This window comes from Sus scrofa, chromosome 1, assembly GCF_000003025.6.
Source record: "Sus scrofa isolate TJ Tabasco breed Duroc chromosome 1, Sscrofa11.1, whole genome shotgun sequence".
NCBI lineage: Eukaryota > Metazoa > Chordata > Mammalia > Artiodactyla > Suidae > Sus > Sus scrofa.
In genome coordinates, this window is record NC_010443.5 from 204,481,540 (window position 1) to 204,501,927 (window position 20,388).

The 20,388-nt window shown below is 38.2% G+C and overlaps 1 protein-coding gene and 1 pseudogene across 2 annotated transcripts in view; both read right to left on the reverse strand.

The window, feature by feature from the left end:
* The window catches only part of ADAMTSL1 (ADAMTS like 1), a 1,007,583-nt gene that overhangs the window by 544,886 nt on the left and 442,309 nt on the right, over positions 1 to 20,388 (reverse strand). The window lies entirely within an intron of this gene.
* On the reverse strand, positions 9,379 to 10,154 carry LOC100626859 (annotated as a pseudogene).

Consider the following 20,388-nt stretch of genomic DNA (forward strand, 5'->3'; position numbering starts at 1 on the left):
CCGTTGTGGCACAGTGGTTCACGAATCTGACTAGGAACCATGAGGTGGCGGTTCAATCCCTGGCCTTGCTCAGTGGGTTAAGGATCTGGCGTTGCAGTGAGCTGTGGTGTAGGTTGCAGATGCGGCTTGGATCCTGCATTGCTGTGGCTGTGGCATAGGCTGGCAGCTACAGCTCCGATTAGACCCCTAGCCTGGGAACTTCCATATGCTGAGGGAGCAGCCCTAGAAAGGGCAAAAAATAAAAATAAAGAGTAGAAGTACAAGCAACTGAGGTAAAAATAAATCTAAGGTATTTGTATTGCTTAGGAAAAGTGTAGAAATATTGATTGATTTTTTATACTTGTTGAAATCAAATGTACGTTAAAATTTAATGTTACTCAACCAAAGATTGAAATAAAATAATTAACTTCTGATCAGTAGAGGGGGATAAAAAGAAAATAGTGAAAAAACAGAAAAAAATGCAGAATAAATATAAGTAAAATACCACAATGTAAAGAAGAAATGTTGAATTGGATCAGATTGAGTTAAGCATATAAGAAATAAAAGCAATTTCAGAAAGAGTTAGGCAAAATAACTGAAAGATCTCAAATAAACACCTATCAAGGGGAAAAATAAAGGAAAAGAAAGGCTTCTTATTAAATAAAGAAAATCTGAAGATTCTCAGAAGGGTGAGAAATATTTTAAAATTTTGCATGAGGCAGTCTGATAGCAAATTTGTGGGGAGGCACACTGCTACCTTGGAATGGAGAAAGGATTCTGAACCCTAGTGTCTCAGCATCTTTACTATGATAGAGCCCTAATTATGCCTGGCTCCAGTAATGACCTCAACACCGACCAGCACGGTTGAGAAATCATGAATCATAGAGGGTTGAAAAGCTGAACCATGTCAAATGGAAAGTTCAACACTCAGCAGTTTGTCATTCTGTTGCCATTAATTTTCAAGGGTAGAACTGGTGATCATTTTCCACGAAACGAGAGTACATTTTCAACTTTGATTAAAAGAATATTTTCAGCACTCTTTACCAAACAACTATTTTAGACACTGAATCCCAAAGGAAGACTATTCCTACAACAAAGTGGGATGCTGCCAAAACTAAAATAACAATATTTTGCTGATTTAAAAAAATAATAGTTAAGGATAGATATCATGAATTAATGGTTTGGGGATACTTCCTTTATTATACATTCTTTGATTTCACTGGCATTTATGTGCTGCCATAAATTACTATTATCATTTTAGCAGGGAATAGAGAGGATGCAGGTGGGGGGAAAGCTACAAGAAAAAAGAGGGAGTAACTGACATCCTCATATCATTTAAAACAAATCCTGGAGTTCCCGTCGTGGCGCAGTGGTTAACGAATCCGACTAGGAACCATGAGGTTGCGGGTTCGATCCCTGCCCTTGCTCAGTGGGTTAACGATCTGGCGTTGCTGTGAGCTGTGGTGTAGGTTGCAGACGCGGCTCGGATCCTGCATTGCTGTGCCTCTGGCGTAGGCCGGTGGCTACAGCTCCGATTGGACCCCTAGCCTGGGAACCTCCATATGCCGCGGGAGCGGCCCAAGAAATAGCAACAACAACAACAACAACAAAAGACAAAAGACAAAAAAAAAAAAAAAAAAAAAAAAACAAATCCTGCCACCTTTTGCCTACAACTCCCTTCCTACACCATAGTTGCTAGTTTTTGACTATAAATGTGACAAGCATTAAGTGAAATGTCAGCCAAATACTACTGGAGTAGGGAAAACCACAATTCATCATTTATTAAGGATTTGAAAATTAATTTTGTGCTTTTTAAAAAGAGCGCTGAAATTTTAAAGGTGGATAATCATTCTTTTCATTGTTGAAGTTAAAATTTAAGATTCATGGAGTTCCTATTGTGGCTCAGTGGTAATGAACCTGACTAGTATTCATGAGGATGCAGATTCAACCCCTTGCCTTGCTCAGTGGGTTAAGGATCCAGCATTGCTGTGGCTGTGGTGTAGGCCTGCAGCTGCATCTCTGATTCGGCCCCTAGCCTGGGAACTTCCAAATGCCACAGGTGTGGTGCTAAAAAAAAAAAGAAAAGAAAAAAACTTAATATTCATTTTAAAGCTAAAATTACTTAAAACTTCTGGGATTCCTGTATGGACATGATATTGGAAAAGGAAGGGATAGAAAGAAGCTTTATTATTTCTTATTCCATATACTTCAAATTCAAGGTAAATAAATATACATCTATAAAAATCATTGTAACTAAGGTATCATTCAAAGTGAATTCAAAGGATAACATAAAAGTGAAGTCAAATATTTCAAACCTATAGAAAAGTAAATTCCTCATTACTTACAGAGGAGACAATTGATTCATTTCACCACAGAATGAGTCATACCATTCCTGTCCTCCACTGATGTCTGGCAACAGTACATCTTGGAGGCTGATGTGGTAATCTGGATAGATGATAAAGCCAAAGGCCCAAGGAATTGTCCAAGAAATGCAGGCAAGAGGTCAATTCTGAGGAGGGATTTAGGTGGAAAAGTTGTTTGGTTATATTTTCTATGGTGGGTAAAAGAGAAAAACTGCCCATAATATTCATCATAACATCCTTTTAATCCTCTGCCCCTCCAAATTGTGCCTGTAGCCTGTCCCCATTTGTCTATGTGCTCCAAGGAACCAGGATTCATGGCTGTAATCCTGGTGAGTTTGGCACAATGGGATGAGATCAAGGAACGTTTATTACTGAGTAAACCAAAGAAATGGGAGGTAAAGTCCCAAAGCTGAGATTTAGAAAATGTACCTAGAGGTAGGTCTTTGCAAAATGTTTACTAGAATGCAGGGAGGGAACTGGAGATGGCAGAGTTGATGAGGAAAAAATAATGTGAACCTGGAATTGTGTAAGCAGAAAAGGAGAACTCAGTAAATAGAACAAAGGGAAGAGAACATGTCAAGAGTAAAGAAATGGTCAATAGTGACAAGCAGGGCAGAAAGGTCAAGTGGGAGGAAATTTGAAAAAATAATCTTATTTGGTTTGACCAGAGGACAATAGAGGTCCAAGGAGTTCAGTGGATGGTGGATGCAGTCATAAGAAAGGAAACAGGAAGTTCCCTTGTGGTGCAGTGGATTAAGGATCTGGCATTGCCATAGCTGTGGCACATATCACAAGAAGTGATGGGGTTAGATTCCTGGCCCAGGAACTTCCACATGCCATGGGCACAGCCAAAAAATACAATAAAAATTAAAAAAGAAGAAAGGAAACATCATAGTGGTGAAGGCAGCTCATTCCTGATGGACATAGGGTGATTCTGGAGTTGAATCTCTTCATATGGACCTTCCTGGGGATGATAGAATTGAGGATGTTGCAGGAAGACAGAGCTAATGTGTTGAGCATCATCTACCAAGATCGGTTGCCAAGTATTTGGTAATGCAAGGCTTCACTACTCAGAGAGTGGTCTACAGAGCAGCAGTATCAGCATTATTTGGCAACTCGAAAGAAATGCAGAATCTGGAGCTCAAACTAGATCTAGACAGCCAGACCTATAGAAACAGACTTTGCATTTAACTAGATCTCAGGCAATTCACATGCACACTAAAGAGCACTGTTTTAAATTGACATTAAGAGATATTCAGAAGTATAGGAGTGTAATATTCTTTATTCCTCCATACCTGACTGCAGCCTCATCAGAGACCTTTAAGTTCCCACCTTTTATGAATAATACATTACACATGTCCCTTCCAGGTGGGGCAGTGTCTTTCAGTTTAAAACAGTCTTTCTTGAGCAAATATATCATTCATTCAAGACTCAATCTCAGTCAAATGGGATCATCAGGGCAGTTTTGCCATACTAGAAGTCTTGCATCTATTATTTATTGTTCAGTGACAAACGACCCCGAAACTCAGTGGCTTAAAAGTAACTATCACAGAGTTCTCACTGAGGTACAATGGGATTGGTGGCATCTCTGCAGTGCTGGGATGCAGGCTGGATCCCCTGCCCAGCACAGTGGGTTAAGGATCCGGCATTGCCGCAGTTGTGACATAAGCTGCAACTGTGGCTTGGGTCTGATCCCTGGCTCAGGAACTCCACATGCCACAGGGAAGCCAAAAAAAGGGTGGGGAGGAATAACTATCAATCTTGTGAAAAATTTCTGATGACTTTCTGGGTGAGCTGGACAATTCTGGTCTAGGCTGGCTTGATTGATCTCTGTGGTCAGTTGATGGCTACAAGGTCAGAGCCATGCTTCTTTCTTCGGGTCCCGCTTCAGCAGATGAAAGTCAGAATTTCAAGACCTTTAACAGGTACCCGATGTAAAAAGTTTTTGTTCTAGAGGGATTATGTCCTCTCACTGTAACTGAGCTAGGTTCCTGCGAGGTTCCTGGGCATACAAGCCTTTCTGTATCCTCTATTTCTTATTTTTAGGGAATAAGTTTCAGCCTCCATGACTTTCCCAGAGTTCCAAAGGGCAGGTTTGAACAGTTGCTAATCAGGGAAAGGGAGGGGATGCTGAGACCAGGGAGAGGCAATCAAGAGACAATAGTGCAGCCTTGGGTTTTGGTTCCTCCTCAAGGAATTATACATAAAAATGTCTTTGAGCCTTTCTTCAGAACTACAGCTTGATGAAGCATTCTTCATTCCAAAAAGGAAGACCACCAGAACCAGTCACAGGGTCAAAGCTTAACATCAACTTTGAAAAATAATGCAAGCTTACCTCTATCCTGATCCTCATCTCCCCCTCACACACACACCGTGCCCTATTTTCAACTCCCAAAATTATAAAACAATTTCCTAATCTTTCCCAAGGGTGCACAATCTTTAAGGTGTTAGCCTGCTGTGGCCTCCTTTGCCTGGCAAAGCAGTAAAGCTCTCTTTTTCTCCTTCACCCAAAACTCTGTCTCCACATTTCTATTCAGCCCCAGTGGACAGAGGCCAAGTTTCGGCAACATCATCAGCCCTCCCCATCACTCTCTACAGTAAAGGGAAGCTCGTACTGAAAGAATGAGAAAAAGACAAGGAGTAGAAGAAAGTCTGGGAGAAGAGTGACATTCTTAATAATTTGTAAAATATCCATTGTATTTGTAACTTAACATAAGATATTTAATATTCACACACATACATACCCAAACTCTACAACCTGTAATACAGGTATTAAGATGAGGATGAGTGTTTAAGGAACTTTCCACAGGGACAATATGTATATGGTGGGGCTATCTGTCCCTTGCTACTTCATTTAAGGAAATATTAAGGACAGAACACAGTGTCACTATTCCATGTTCACCCTCAGCTATGTCCTATTATTTGATGTTCTATTTCCATGCACCTCTGGCACTTTTCAAATAGTTTCTCTGGAAGTTCCTGTCATGGTGCAGAGGAAACGAAACCGACTAGGCATCATGAGGTTGCATGTTTGATCCCTGGCCTCCTCGGTGGGTTAAGGATCCGGTGTTGCTCTGAGCTATGGTGTAGGTTGCAGATGCAGCTCAGATCTGGTGTTGCTGTGGCTGTGGCGTGGGCCAGCAGCAACAGCTCCGATTAGACCCCTAGCCTGGGAACCTTTATATGCCTCAGGTGTGGCCCTAAAAAAAAAAAAAAAAAAAAAAGGCACTAAATAGTTTCTCTGTGTTTTGGCCCTTGTTATATTTGGCATCCAATCATTCTTTGGAAATCCATCCTATAAAGAGCTCCAGCCTAGAAAAGCTGTGTTACTGTAAGCATTGTTCATCATGACTTAGAACTTTCTTAGTGGGGGTATCTCTTCCCAGAAAGTGTTCAGTAGGGCTGGAAGGTAATTTCATGGAAACCACAAGAAGTACACTGTGGACTGACCCTAATCCAGACTCACACATATTGAGGATATATCATGAAGCAATGGTCTCTGTCTTGCCATTAACATATCCCTAAACAGGCTCTGGGTTTTACGGGCTCCTTTGTTTCTTTGGAGATACTGATATTTCTTTCCTTTCTGTAAAGATTCCATGTGTCTGGAGAGGTTCTCCAAAACAAACATTCCTCTCACTCTTCCCAATCTAAAGCAATTTTCGCTATTAAAAAAAGAAAGAAAAAAAAAAGTCATCTTTCTCCAATTGAAGGGGAAAGTGGATAAATTTAGACATGAGTTTTGGAGTCATCTCTCTTGCCAGGATTCTGGCAAAATTAAAATTTCCAAACAATTCTGCAACAGAAAGTTACATGTGGTAAGATTGGGATGTGTTGCGGGAGGCTGGGCAACTAGCAACGGGAACATCACTTCCTTCAGAGCAGGAAGACAGCTGCTTCACCAGCTTCTCGAACACTTAACCATCCCTGAACTTCAGCTATTCCTTTCTATTTCCCAGCCTAGAGAACACCTACATAATCAAGGGAAGTTTTTAGTTTTAAAAGCCACTCCTTTTCCAAGCCACTTTGCATGGAAGAGAAAACTACCTGCCACCTGTCAAATGTCTCCCATGGCACGCTGGGAATCTGCACAATCACGGCAGGAACCTGGCTTGTCGCCTTTGTACGCCAGCAGTCATTGGAAAAGCAGAAATCCTCAGGAAGGAGCCAAATAGAGCACAGGAAAAATATTTCATTGAGCTGTCTATAAAGAGTATTTTACAGGCCATGAAAGGGAAAAAAATGAAACATCTCAAACCACAACATTTCAAATAAGAGGTGCAAATAGTTTTTTTCTTTCATCCTTCAGCTATCTTTAAAACGATTAACACTGATTATGGTAAAATACTCCACCAGGAGAATATGAAGAGGGTCAAAGTCTGAGGTTCTCCTCTTCTGCTCTAAATAAACTCTCAGTGATATGCGGTTAGTTGTTTAAATGGGGCCAGATTCATTTTCCTTCTTTACAGAGGGACTTTATAAAGTCCCTTCATCACGTGTAAATTCCAGATTTCTGCACAAATTTCATTAAAGGAAATGTCTCATTCTCGGGGAGAAAGGAACATTCTTCCTCCTCCACGTGATGCCTCTGGCTCACTCCTCTCCCTATCAGCCAGGGATGTGGGATTATATCATACCCAGAGATGGAGTAGAGTGGAAGAATCAGAATGTTCCAGATTCAAAGATGGCTCTACTCCAAACAGGCATGCAGCCTTGGGCAAGAAGCTTAACTTTTCCAAGCTTCAGCTCCACAATTTGTAAAATAGGACTAATGATATCTGCCTTAAAGAGTTGCTCATAAAAGTAAATATAAAATATCAGAAACAGTACCTGGCACAAAGAAGGCACTCAATGATTGGTTGCTAAGGGAGTTCCTTGGTGGTTCAGTGGGTTATGGATCTGGTGTTGTCACTGCTGTGGCTCAGGTCACTGCTGTGGCACAGGTTCGATCCCTGGCCTGGGAACTTCTGCATGCCATGGCCATGGCCAAAAAATAATAATTGGTAGCTATGATTAATACTACCAATGTACCTTAAAAAGCCGATACAAAAAGCTATTCATTTTTTACAGCAGGACCAAAGTAAAGTTTTTTAAACATGAGGGAAAAGATGAATGGATGAAGAGAAAAACCAAAAGAAAGAAAAAACTATTGACTAGACTAAACACCTTTTCTACCCTTTTCACATATTAAAACCACTTCTTCGAAGGGGGTCTAATTTGCCTTGGGTCAGTGGGTAGCATGAAGGACACGCCCTAGAAAGAGTTTAACCTCTTTTAAGCTCAGTGCTTTCATTATTTGAATCCAACATATAAACAGTACATTTCATTCTAATTAATTTCACCCATTCAGATGCATTCCACTTGTATAATTCCACCAGAAGAACTGAAAGATTTAGAGAAAATAAGAGAAAACCAAATAAATATTGAACTATGTCAGCATACCTTATGGGACAAAGAAATTGGACTGTCAGGAATGACCTGCTATACACATGGTTTTCCATCAAGTTCAATGGGAGGGTGTATAGCTGTTTCAGAATAAAGGATTCTCCCTGGTGGATATGACCCTCTCCTCTTGTGGCGTTTTTTTAATAGCTCAAGCTGCATGTGTTTGTGGTATGGATTCACCCAAGCACTATATAATAAGTGAGGAAAAGAGGATGGATGGAAATGGAGGTGAATTCAGTCTTAATGAGAAAAACATGAAAATTCTTTTTGTAAAAATAATGAAGTACTAATATATAAAATGTGAACTCTCCAGATTGACTGAGTCATTTGGAAGTTTATTCATGAAAATGTGCACTTTCTTCCTTCCCCAAGTTTTTCATTAAACTGTTCTCTGCCTCATGTAAAAAGTAGCAACGTTTTATGTTCTTTTCCCAGAAGAGATGACCAGAGAGTAAAGTCAACAAGTAAAAAATTATAATTCAAAATAACTATTAGGGCTACTGGTGTGGGATGGAGGGAAGGGATTGAAAATTCAAATTTGCTTTACAGTAGCCATTTAAAGTACTATAGATAGTACTTAATTTTCTCATTCTCTTATTTTTTATTTCACCTTTATATCAGATCTATTCATTTTGCTTATTTCTCATGTACTGTATACTCTGTCTTATAAATTTTGTATTCCTTCTAAGACTTCCAATTTCTCAGTTTCTTATATTTTTCTGTCTTTCATAATCCTTCTTGCTTCATATTCTTCTTTCGGAGTTCTTATATTAACAAAGTCAAGTACAAAGAAAAGCTTGAGGAAGGAATAAAAAGGAAAGCTACTACAGAAATAAATAGTGAGAAATCTTAACATAGATACAATTGATGAAGAATAAGAACACAGGAGGAAAATGAAATAGTAAGGATAGAAAAAGCATAAGAAAAAAGATACAGTAAGAAAATAGTGAACAATTCTTGTTTTAACAGCCCCTGGATACTCCCCAAACTCAGCTACCCCATTCAATATGTGCTTCATTTCTGTATGCCCATGGACTGGGAAAACAGGAAAGGAAACTTTAAGGAAAGCACTTAATCCCCAGTGGGATGATGGAATAAAGGAAATGGCCCAAGAATGCAAATATGCATCTGCAAATGCCCATTTCCTAATTTCCTTATTCACATTTATACCTCCTTTTTGTAACCATGCCTTTTATTTTTGTTCCCCAACATGGTTTATGTCTTTTCCTACCTTTATCCCATATTCATCATTTTTTGTTCTTATTCTCTCATCTCTTGACAAATCAATTTTTCCCTTTCCTTGTTCCTGCATTTCTAAGGCAGCCTGGGATTCTCTGGAAGCCCCGTCAGTCAGCTTCTGCTCCCATGCTAGCCCCCGTGGTCTTGTTGCTCCAATGCATCCACACTGAGCTTCTTCCCCAAGCCACCACCATTCTTGCTCTCAGAAGACGACCCTACCACTTTCTTAATAGAAAAAAATGACAGGCACTGTCAGGAGCTCCCTCAAGTTCCTGAATTCTCAGAACATCTGCTCCCCCAATTACTTCTGCAGTCAACTGTTCTGTAGTCCAAAGCTAATTTTTTTTTGGGGGGGGCAAGTTGATCCACTTTTAATACGGAGTCAGAAGAAAAATCTGGTTTTGCCCCCCAAAACCCACTCCCCCTAATTATTTGGGTTAACACATTTCAGAATTTTAAGTAAACAGATGTTGCAGCTGAGTGAAGGTAGCCTGGCATTCATCCACCAGGAAGCACTGTCATTATCTGCACTGCCATCCAGCTCTCAAAGGAGCTATCAGCTTGGGTCTGCTCTGTAATTATTTCAGAGCTCCAATTTGCTCCAGGTGGGTCAAGAGCTCCCCTCTCTCGTGCATACTTACTAGATCAGTGCATCCACCTATACACTCTTTACCAATAAAGACCCGAGGTACCGTTCTGGCTCCCGTGAGCTGTTGCAGATAATCTTGAATCTCGTTGGTGTCACTGGTGGCTGGATATCAATGAATTCCAGAAGCCCTTCTTTGAAGGGCAATTGGCTGAGGAGCTCCTGGGTCTTTCTGCAGAAGGGGCAGGTGGGCTTGATGAAAACTACCACCTTCCCAGGCTGGATTTTGCTGTTCACAAATGCTTGAGCCATGCGGACAGGTGGCTGCCTCCCCAGAGGAAACCTCAACGGCAGGTATTGCTCGGGTGTAAAACCCCAAAGCTAATTCTTTACCTGGACTCTCAACTCTCTACCTCATTCTTTCCAAGGATCCTGCTTCATCAATTATTTTCACTTCTACTTCTGTCTCAATTTTTAAGACTAAATATATATATATATTTCTAGTTATATATTAATATAATTATAAATCTTAATTATAAATTAAATAGTATATTTATATATTAATATAATTATAATTATAGTTATAAATCATGATTATAAATTAATGTAATTATACATATAATTATACTATTAATATTCTATTGATATAATTACATATATAACATATATACAGCACTGTGTAAAATAGATGATAGGAAAATATACTCAATAGTTTGTAATAACCTATATGGGAAAAAAGGATGGATATATTTCTATGTATGACTGATTCATTTCACTGTTATATTAACATTGTAAATCAACTATACTCCAATAAAATTTAAAAATAAACTATAATGATAAATTAATATAAGTATAAGATTAATATGCAAATTAAAGATATTAATATGGGACTGGTCAAAGGATGATGTTAAATTAATTAAACAAGAAGCTCATTAGACTGAAATGTTTCTAATGTTTTAGAGACCTATAAAAGCAAACCAACTCCTAAGCCTATAAATGCCTCAAGGTAAAGAAGTTGGAACCTAAGAACAAGCAATCACAGTCTTTAAGGACAGCCAATCAAATAATTTCCTTTCTTTGCTTCTGCACTTTCTCTGAGTCTTTCCTGGCTCCTGTTGGCTTGGGAGAGACTCACATATGCCCTTTGGTTTGGCACTGCTTGATGTTAATAGAGTTTTGCCCAAATAAACTCTTTGAAATTTTCAGTATGCCTTAGTTTATCTTTTAACAACAGTAGGACCTGAGAGGAAGAGGAAGGAAAAGACTCAATGAGTGAGATGAAGGTAATGCCCATAATACAGAAGCAAGGTGGAGTAAAGGGGAGAGAAGAAAGAGGGAGAAGTCTTAAGGGAGGAGGCTAAGAAGGAGAGAAGTTGGTTCTGAGAAACTGTATTGTTCCAGGGGATTTGGTTTGGATCTACTTTAGCATCTTGGAAGAGATGTCAGTAAAGACACATTTGTTCCTGTCTGGATGTGTTTCTTTTACTGTGACACAAAACAAGAAAACTGTCAGTGGTTTAGGTATGGCTTCATGAAAGTTACCTCTCCCTATCTTTAAAATAAAAGCAAAAACAAACAAGCAAAATTTGAAAAGCCCCCCTCAATCCTACATCCCTCTCTGGCTGTATTGCCAAGATTCTTGAAAGATTTCTTTATTCAAGGTTTCTACTTGCTCACTCTCATGATACTTTTGGAAAAAAAATAGCTCAGAAGGGTTACCATTTATCAAGTATTTACTATGTGCCAGACACCCGAGCTTCATATACATTATTTTCTTTAGTAATAATGCCAGGCAATCCTTGTCTTTAAATCTGGTTAAAGACAGTTCCTAGGCCAAAGGCAGAACTAAAAGCAGGTCCCTTCTCCTTTAAGTTAGTGGCTTTACATAGATGTTATCAAGCCAGAAGACTGGAGTGAACAAAAGGAATCTTTATTGCCTCCATCCTCCACTCTTTCACTCAGGAAAAAAAAAGGGGTGGGGGGAGAAAGACGGTGTTTTCCCCTAAGGAAATGATGTTATGCTCTCATGGGCGACACAGGAAGGTCTATGCCAGGAGCCCCACAGGGCCCTGCTTGGTTTCAGTGGAAATTTCAATCTCCAAATTCCCATTTGTTTCTAGAAGATTCCCTGTTGTTAATGCTGAGGAGGCTGATAGAATAGTATCACAGAAGAAAATGGAGCCTAGAGAATCAGCTAGCAGATTTCTGATCCCCCTTCCTAACCCACACTCAGATACCACTTGGGGAAGAAAAGGATTGGAGGATATCTCAAAGGGCTGGTGTAAACTGAAAGGAGACATCTAGAACATTATCAAGCAAGTGTAAGATTCTCTATGATCCATCCAGCAGAGTAGCAAACTTACTATCAAGATTAAATAATTTTATGAAATGATGCTACATTTTCTTTGCATGCATGTATTAGGCTAAACTCTAAACCTCACAGGAAAAAATGGAAAGGTCTTTAGCCAATGCTTATCCTAGGGTTAAATTCTCTGTAAATGGCAGCTGAGACAATTAATTCAGAAATCTTTTTGCAAGCATGTATATGTGTGACTGGGTCACCTTGCCGTACAGTATAAAATTGACAGAACACTGTAAACCAGCTATAATGGAAAAAATAAAAATTATTATAAAAAAGAAATCTTTTTGTGATATAATGAATAATGATCAAATATTTTAGAACTGGGAGGCTCCACTAAAGGTAACTGAATCCTAGAGTTGGATGGAAAGGGATTCCAGAAATAACTCAACTTAATTTTATAACTTTAACAATCACAGCAGTATGTTCCAGAAGATGAAGGATTCCCTGAGGGTCATGCAGATACCTTTCTTCAGGCCTCTCCTGATGGCCTGGTCCACTCTCACTTATTAATCACAACATGGCTCAGGGAAAACATTGTTTATGATATGTTCTCCCACCCTACTGAATGCTCCCTGCTTCCTGCATAAGCATTGTGAATGAGTGAGTGAGATGGTTTCATGGTTTGCTGCTTTTTCCCATTTTTGTTATTTTTTTCCCATGGTTGTGATTTTACTATGATTTGTCCCATATTTCAATCTGGAATTGGGAAGTGGTTGTGTTATGCAGAAAGTATATATTTTAGAGAGTCCCACATGTAACTAAACCTTTCAATATTATATTATACCTATAATAGATGGGAACAAACCTTCAATTAAGAGCCAAACCAAAAGACCTTGATGATAGAGCTTAGATATTATGTGTTTTTATAGTATTGCTGGACACACATTAAATCTAGGAAAATGAGACTTGTAAAATTTGGAATCAGGATGTGTGGTAATGGAAAGGGTCCTAGAATTGGGGTCTGAAGACCTTAGTTCAAGTCCACTACTAAAACTTTGGGACAGCCTGTCTCCCCTCTCTTCCTCCCTGTTTTTTTTTCTCAGTAATAAAATGTAGATGATTCCTGCTCTACTTCTCATGAGGTGATCTCAGCAATCAAACTTGATACTTACTTTAAAGGGTTCTGTGACTTGTAACAGCTAATCAAATATGGAAGCTCTTCTAGTATTCCCGAAGAGTCTGAGTTATGGCATGCTGTTCACCCTTCTAATTATCCATTAGTATCTTCTGTGCCTTTTTTTCTCCTCTAAACTTTGGTGATAACCTTTAGTGATTTCTCACTGTACTGTTTAGTTCTGAGAACTGCCATTTCTAAGGCAGTTTCCTTTTCATGTCATTTTATTATGCATTCCCTCTTGTTTTAGACACTGTATGGCAGACACATCTTATTATGCTACTTTTAAGCTCCTAGCCTTTTCTCTCTATCAGTCCTTGGGGAAATGCATTTAGAGGATTCCCCATTGGCTTTTAAGTTGCTTTGTCATCCAGGCATATTCTTACATTGATTAAACATTCCCATTGTCTATAAATGTATAGATAATTTTGACTGTCTTAGAATTACCTGGAACCTCAGCTCCACTGTGGTGTCTGCTAGTGATGCATGTTCAGACTGAATACCAGAGCTGAGCCCAGAGGCCTTATGGGGGAAGAACTTAGCTTTATACAGTTTTTTTTAGGACTGAACCTTCAGCATATAGAAGTTTCCTGGCTAAGGGTCAAATAGGATCTGCAGCTGCTGGCCTATGCCACAGCCACCGCTACACTGGATCTGAGCTGCATCTGCAACCTATGCTGCAGCTTGCAGCAACACCAGATACTTAACCTGCTGAGCAAGGCAAGGGGTTGAACTAGTATCCTCAGGGACAGGATGTCGGGTTCTAAACCCACTGAGCCATGACAGGAACACCCTTAGTTCTATTTATATCACATATCTATACTTCAAGTTCTAAATTTCGTCAGAACTGTATCTGGCTCCAGAGAAAGATTCTAAACTAGAATAAGATCTGCCTCCTCGCCTCCTAACACCCACATTGATTTGTGATTGTGTAATACATTTTCCAAAATTCAGGCCATCATACCAATAAATGTTGATACATTTTACAGTGTCATGCATTTTATGGATCTAAAACCCTGTTTAATAAAATTTCACTATCCTTTCGTGTTGAAAAATATGTTTAAAGAACTACATAAACCTATCATAATAATAAAACTATTATGCTTTAGCAAATATATATTTATAAAGCAAATAAAAATACCCAGTAAACCTAAGAGTAACAACTTAGATAATATCAGATTCCACGAAAAAGAAAAATCTCCTTCTTATGCCTAATGTGTTTTTAAGGTTTGGCAATATATTCAGTTTTCATTGTGGTATAAGTTTCAGCTGCACCCCACCCTTATTAAAATACCAATTGCAGGAGAAAGACATTTGGTGTATAATCACAGAGTATTATTCTAATGATGGAATGTATGATATCTATGCTGAATTTTCTATCAAAAAAGCAAACCTAAATTGAGATCTTTTAACAAGGTCAGAATGGATAATGCATATAGACATACATGGCTCAAAATACAAAGCATCAGACCATGAATAAAATTTCTATGAGTACTGCAAAGTCAAGGACTTTATTCTCATTCTCTCTTTCTCTCTCTCTCTCTCTTTTTTTTTTTTTTTTTTTTTTTTTTTTGCTTTTTAGGGCTGTACCCATGGTATACAGAAGTTCCCAGGCTAGGGGTCGAATCAGAGCTATGGCCAGCCTACACCACAGCCACAGCAATGCTGGATCTAAGCCACGTCCACGACCTACACCACAGCTCAAGGCAACACCGGATCCTTAACCCACTGAGCAATGCCAAGGATAGAATCCACATCCTCACGAATACTCGTCAGATTAATTTCCGCTGTGCCACAATGAGAACTCCCAGCATTTACTGTCTTAAACAGTGATTTTCACCATACCATCTTGTACCAACCAGAACATATGCCAGTGTTTAAAAATGGCTCTATCAGTAGGAAATTGACAGAACACTATAAGCCAACTATAATGGAAAAAATAAAAAACATTAAAAAAATTTAAAAAATAAAAATGGCTCTATCTAGAATATTTCCCTCTTAATGTTTGCTTCAACTCACATGCTAATTTTAGGATTTGACATAATCACTTGAGATGGCTGTATCTCATCTTCTCCTCCTAGAAAAAAAGCAAGGGCAGTATCCTCTGTCTCCATCTATAACCAATTAGTTGGAAAATTGTTATTGGCTCATATTGTCATTGCTGAATTCACTGTAAAAGAGCTATATTCTCTTTTAAATAAAGATGTTTTATAAACACACCTTATTTATGTATGAAATACACATACACACACAAAAAAAAAATCCAAAAGAGGAAATACTGTTTAGATAAGTAGTAATGATAAATAAAACAAAAGCTATAGCAATTTCTGTAGTTAATGTTTTCAGTATGAGTATGAACTGCTATCATTTCTTGATCATAAGGTAACATGCTGAGTATTTTATAGGGATTAAATCATTTCATACAACAACCCCATGACATGGATACAAATATCGTATCTATTTTAGAGATAAGAAAAATAAGGTTTAGTGAGGCTAATTACTGTGCTCAAGATGTCATGAATAGCACATTCACCATGGCAGTCTAACTCAACAGCCCAAGCTACTGCCTAATGAATAGAGTATGAACTTTTCCCAAACTCTCCTTTAAAAAATACCAAATTTAGCAACACCCTTTTCAATATAAACTATAGTTAACTGTTCAGTTTCTAAAGTATCCTATCATAGTATACAGTTCTCGTTCCTCTATTGTCTTTGGGCAATTGTATAACAAAAAAGCAAACAACCCAATCAAAAAAATGGGCAGAAGACCTAAACAGACATTTCCCCAAAGAAGACGTATGGATGGCAAGTAGGCACATGAAAAGATGCTTATTACAAATTACTAGAGAAATGCAAATAAAAATCAAAACAACAATGGGGTACCTCCTCATACCAGTCAGAATGGCCAGCATTAATAAACTACAAACAACAAATGCTAGAGAGGTTATGGAGAAAAGGGAACCCTCCTACACTATTGGGAAAATAAATTGGTACAAACATTGTGGAAAACAGTATGGAGGTTCCTCAGAAAACTAGGATTACCGTATAATACAGCAATCCCACACCTGGGCATATATCCAGATAAAATTATAATTCAAATAGATATTGGAGTTTCCATTGTGGCTCAGCAGTAATGAACCTGACTAGTATCCATGAGGATGCAGGTTCAATCCCTGGCTGAAATCAGGGGGTTAAGGATCTGGCATTGCAGTGAGCTGTTGTGTAGGTTGCAGACATGCTTCGGATCTGGCATTGCTGTGGCTGTGGTTTAGGCTGATAGCTGTAGCTCCGATTTGACCCTTAGCCTAGGAACCTCCATATGCCACAGGGGCAACCCTAAAAAGACAAAAAAAAAAAAAAAAAAAACCAAAAAGACAAAAACTCATCCCTATGTTCATTGCAGCACTATTCACAATGGTAAAGACATGGAGGCAACCTAAATGTACATTGACAGACGAATGAACTAAAAAGGTGTGGAATACTACTCAGCCATAAAAAAGACAAAATAATGCCCATTCATAGCAACGTGGATGCAACTAAAGATTCTCAACCTAAGTGAAGTCAGAAAAGATAAAGGCAAATATCATATCACTTATATGTGAAATCTAAAATATGGCACAAATTAACCTATCTACAAAATAGACTCACACACATAGACAATTATGGTTGCCAAGGGAGAAGGGGAAGAGAGTTGGATGGACTTGGAGTTTGGGTTAGTAGATACAAACTCTTTGATTTAGAATGGACAATAAATGAGGTCCTACTGTATTACACGGGGAACTATATTCAGTCTCTTGGTAGACCATAATGGAAGATAATATAAGAAGGGGAATGCATATACGTGTATGACTGGGTCACTTTGCTGTACAGCAGAACTTGGTACAATTTTATATATCAGCTGCATCTCCAGAGTGGAATCCTTGCTTTTGGTATAAACAAAGTTAATAAAGAATCAAAGTACAAAGAAGACATATTAGTTTTATCCATTAGTGAACTATTGTTTTATGCTTTCCCTACAAAAGCTTGGACCAGATAGTAGTATGCTAAGACCTCAATAGTAATCCTTTCTTTTCTAGCCTACTTGAGATCTACAATTTCATTATATCTGTACTCAATGAAGGTTACTGAAGTGATCATAGCATGTCTTATACATTGATCTTTAATAGAAGCAAGCATAATTATCATCAGAATTTCTCCTTCTATCCACAGACCTTGCCTCAGCACACAAGGAAGTCCAGAAAAACTTTGGAGGCAGCTGTTTCTGTACTCCAATCCTGCTTTCCACCTAAGAGTTGTGAGACACTGAGAAAATCTCTTAGTTTCTCTGAGACTCAATTTCTTTTTGTATGAAACAGTGATAATAAAATCTAAATGAAATATGTAGTAAAATGGTCACACTGACAAATATGTTCTGCTCATGCAACAAATATGAGTTCCAACATTCATCTCTACAAGGACACACTCCTTGTGCCACAGCAGACATCAGGGTAGCAGTTCACTACATTATTAATGTTTTAAAGTTTTATTATTAAAGATCAAGGAGAAGATTCAGAGGTTAAGGCTTTGGCAGAATTTCACAGCCAATAAACGGCAACCTAGAGCTGGAATGGTTTTTGGTTTTGTTATTTTTTTTCTCATGTCAATGTCATTTCTTTCCATTTTATAATACTATGTTTCTAAACAAAACAAAACAAAACAAAAACGCTCATCTTCTGTTATCTGAAAGATTAACCTATCAAAAACATTTGAATTCCAAGAGATAAATCATTATGATTCATTATAAATGGACAAATGAATTTCATGCATTCTGGGGGACTCTGTCTCTTGTAAACAGAATCCTATGTCTGTATGTGCTATAACTCATATATTCCAGTTTGTTGGCTGTCGCCTTTGTAAGTTTGGAAATTAGTAGAAAGCTTTAAATAAGCAAGTGATGTTGGTCAATGAAGAGAGTTTTTCTGAGTAGAATGAATGGAGGGTTAAAGAGGAAAATGTCAAAAAGCAAGAGCTGCTTACACTGGGTATTACCACTTTAATACCCAGTGAATCTAGGGAGGGAAAAATGTATTTGCCTACACCTGAATCAAACAAAGGAGTACGTTAATTATTGATTTTCATATGTTTTCCACTCTAAATGATTGTTGATTTAAGAGACAGTATCATTTTCAAAACAGAATTTGTGGTGTGGGTTTTTTTTTTTCTTGTTTGTTTTTTTGGGGGGAGGGAGGAGAAACTTCTATACCATAGTGAAAGTATGTGTTAATCATACAATGCTACCAACTTTCAGAAGAGTTATCATATGAAAGACCTGTGTGTCGCAGAAATAAAGAAATAGTACATGATAATACTAAGAAGTGTACATATAAAGAAGGATTATGATCTGTGGGACTATTGATGAGAGGGAACAAAAATGGGATGAAAATAAGGGAATAATATGACCCCGCAATCCCACTCTTGGGCATATATCCGGACAAAACTCTACTTAAAAGAGACACATGCACCTGCATGTTCATTGCAGCCCTATTCACAATAGCCAGGACATGGAAACAACCCAAATGTCCATCAACAGATGATTGGGTTCGGAAGATGTGGTATATATACACAATGGAATACTACTCAGCCATAAAAAAGAATGACATAATGCTATTTGCAGCAACATGAATGGAACTAGAGAATCTCATCCTGAGTGAAATGAGCCAGAAAGACAAAGACAAATACCATATGATATCACTTATAACTGGAATCTAATATATAGCGCAAATGAACATCTCCTCAGAAAAGAAAATCATAGACTTGGAGACGACTTGTGGCTGCCTGATGGGAGGGGAGGGAGTGGGAGGGATCCGGAGCTTGGGCTTATCAGATACAACTTAGAATAGATTTACAAGGAGATCCTACTGAGTAGCATTGAGAACTTTGTCTAGATACTCATGTTGCAACAGAACAAAGGGTGGGGAAAAAAAATGTAATTGTAATGTATACATGTAAGGATAACTTGATCCCCTTGCTGTACAGTGGGAAAATTAAAAAAAAAAAAAGAAAATAAGGGAATATGATGAAATGGAACATGGCTATGTCCTTAGTCATATATACATACGATCAAAGTTTGATTTTTTTTCTTACCATGAAAAACTTACACAAAGAAGTCAAACACAAAAGGAAAGGCCATAACCCATACAACTTGGATCTGCCTTGTTTCCTGCTTGGTTGCACTCAGAGAAATTCCACATTGGCATCAAAAATAAATAAAAAGTAGATTACATCTTTATTACTATCTCTTATGAAAATTCAAAGAGAAATTATACTCAAAATACACAGTGACACACTAAATCAATCCCCATCTTCTCTCTCAAACTTCTTTTCCACTTCAAGATTCCCAAATTCTTCCTCTACTTATCCTAATCTTGCTTCTCATGCCTCTTCTAATTCCTATTTGCATTTGCTTATTATTGTGAAATTACCACGCATTCAAAGAATGTATACAATGTACACCTATGATGAATAAAGTTTTAAAAATAAACACCTCTGTAACTCTACTCGGACCTAAAGTCTTCTCCAAGATTCATTCCACTATATTGAATTCTGTGGTAATCAATCCATTGCTATTTTTGACATACGTATGAATGCATTTCTAAAGAATGTGCTGTTTTTAAAATTCATGTTAATGGAAACATATTTGATAGTTTTCTATGACTTGCCTTTTGTCCTCAATGTTTTTGATATATAACCATACTGATGAATTCTACTAATTCATGAACCATACTAATTCATTAACTTTTTTTTTTTTTTTTGTCTTTTTGCCATTCTCTAGGGCCACTCTTGCAGCATATGGAGGTTCCCAGGCTAGGGGTCGAATCAGAGCTGTAGCTACCAGCCTATGCCAGAGCCACAGCAACGCGGGATCTGAGCTGCGTCTGCAACCTACACCACAGCTCACGGCCACACCGGATTGTTAACCCACTGAGCAAGGCCAGGGATCGAACCCGCAACCTCATGGTTCCTAGTCAGATTTGTTAACCACTGTGTCACGACGGGAACTCCTAATTCATTAACTTTTAGACCCCCATTGAATACAGATAACCACACTTATCTACACTCCTGTCAGTGGAAATTTTACCTTGACTCCAGTTTAGAGCTATTAAAGCATTGCTGCTATTGATATTTTGTATGTACCTCCTGGGGCATATGCCAGTGTCTTTCTCAAGTATATTCTTGAGTCATAGAATATGGGCATGTTATTCTATATCTGATCATTTCAATATCTGTATGTTTTGAAGTTCTGTTAAAGTAATTTACTGGG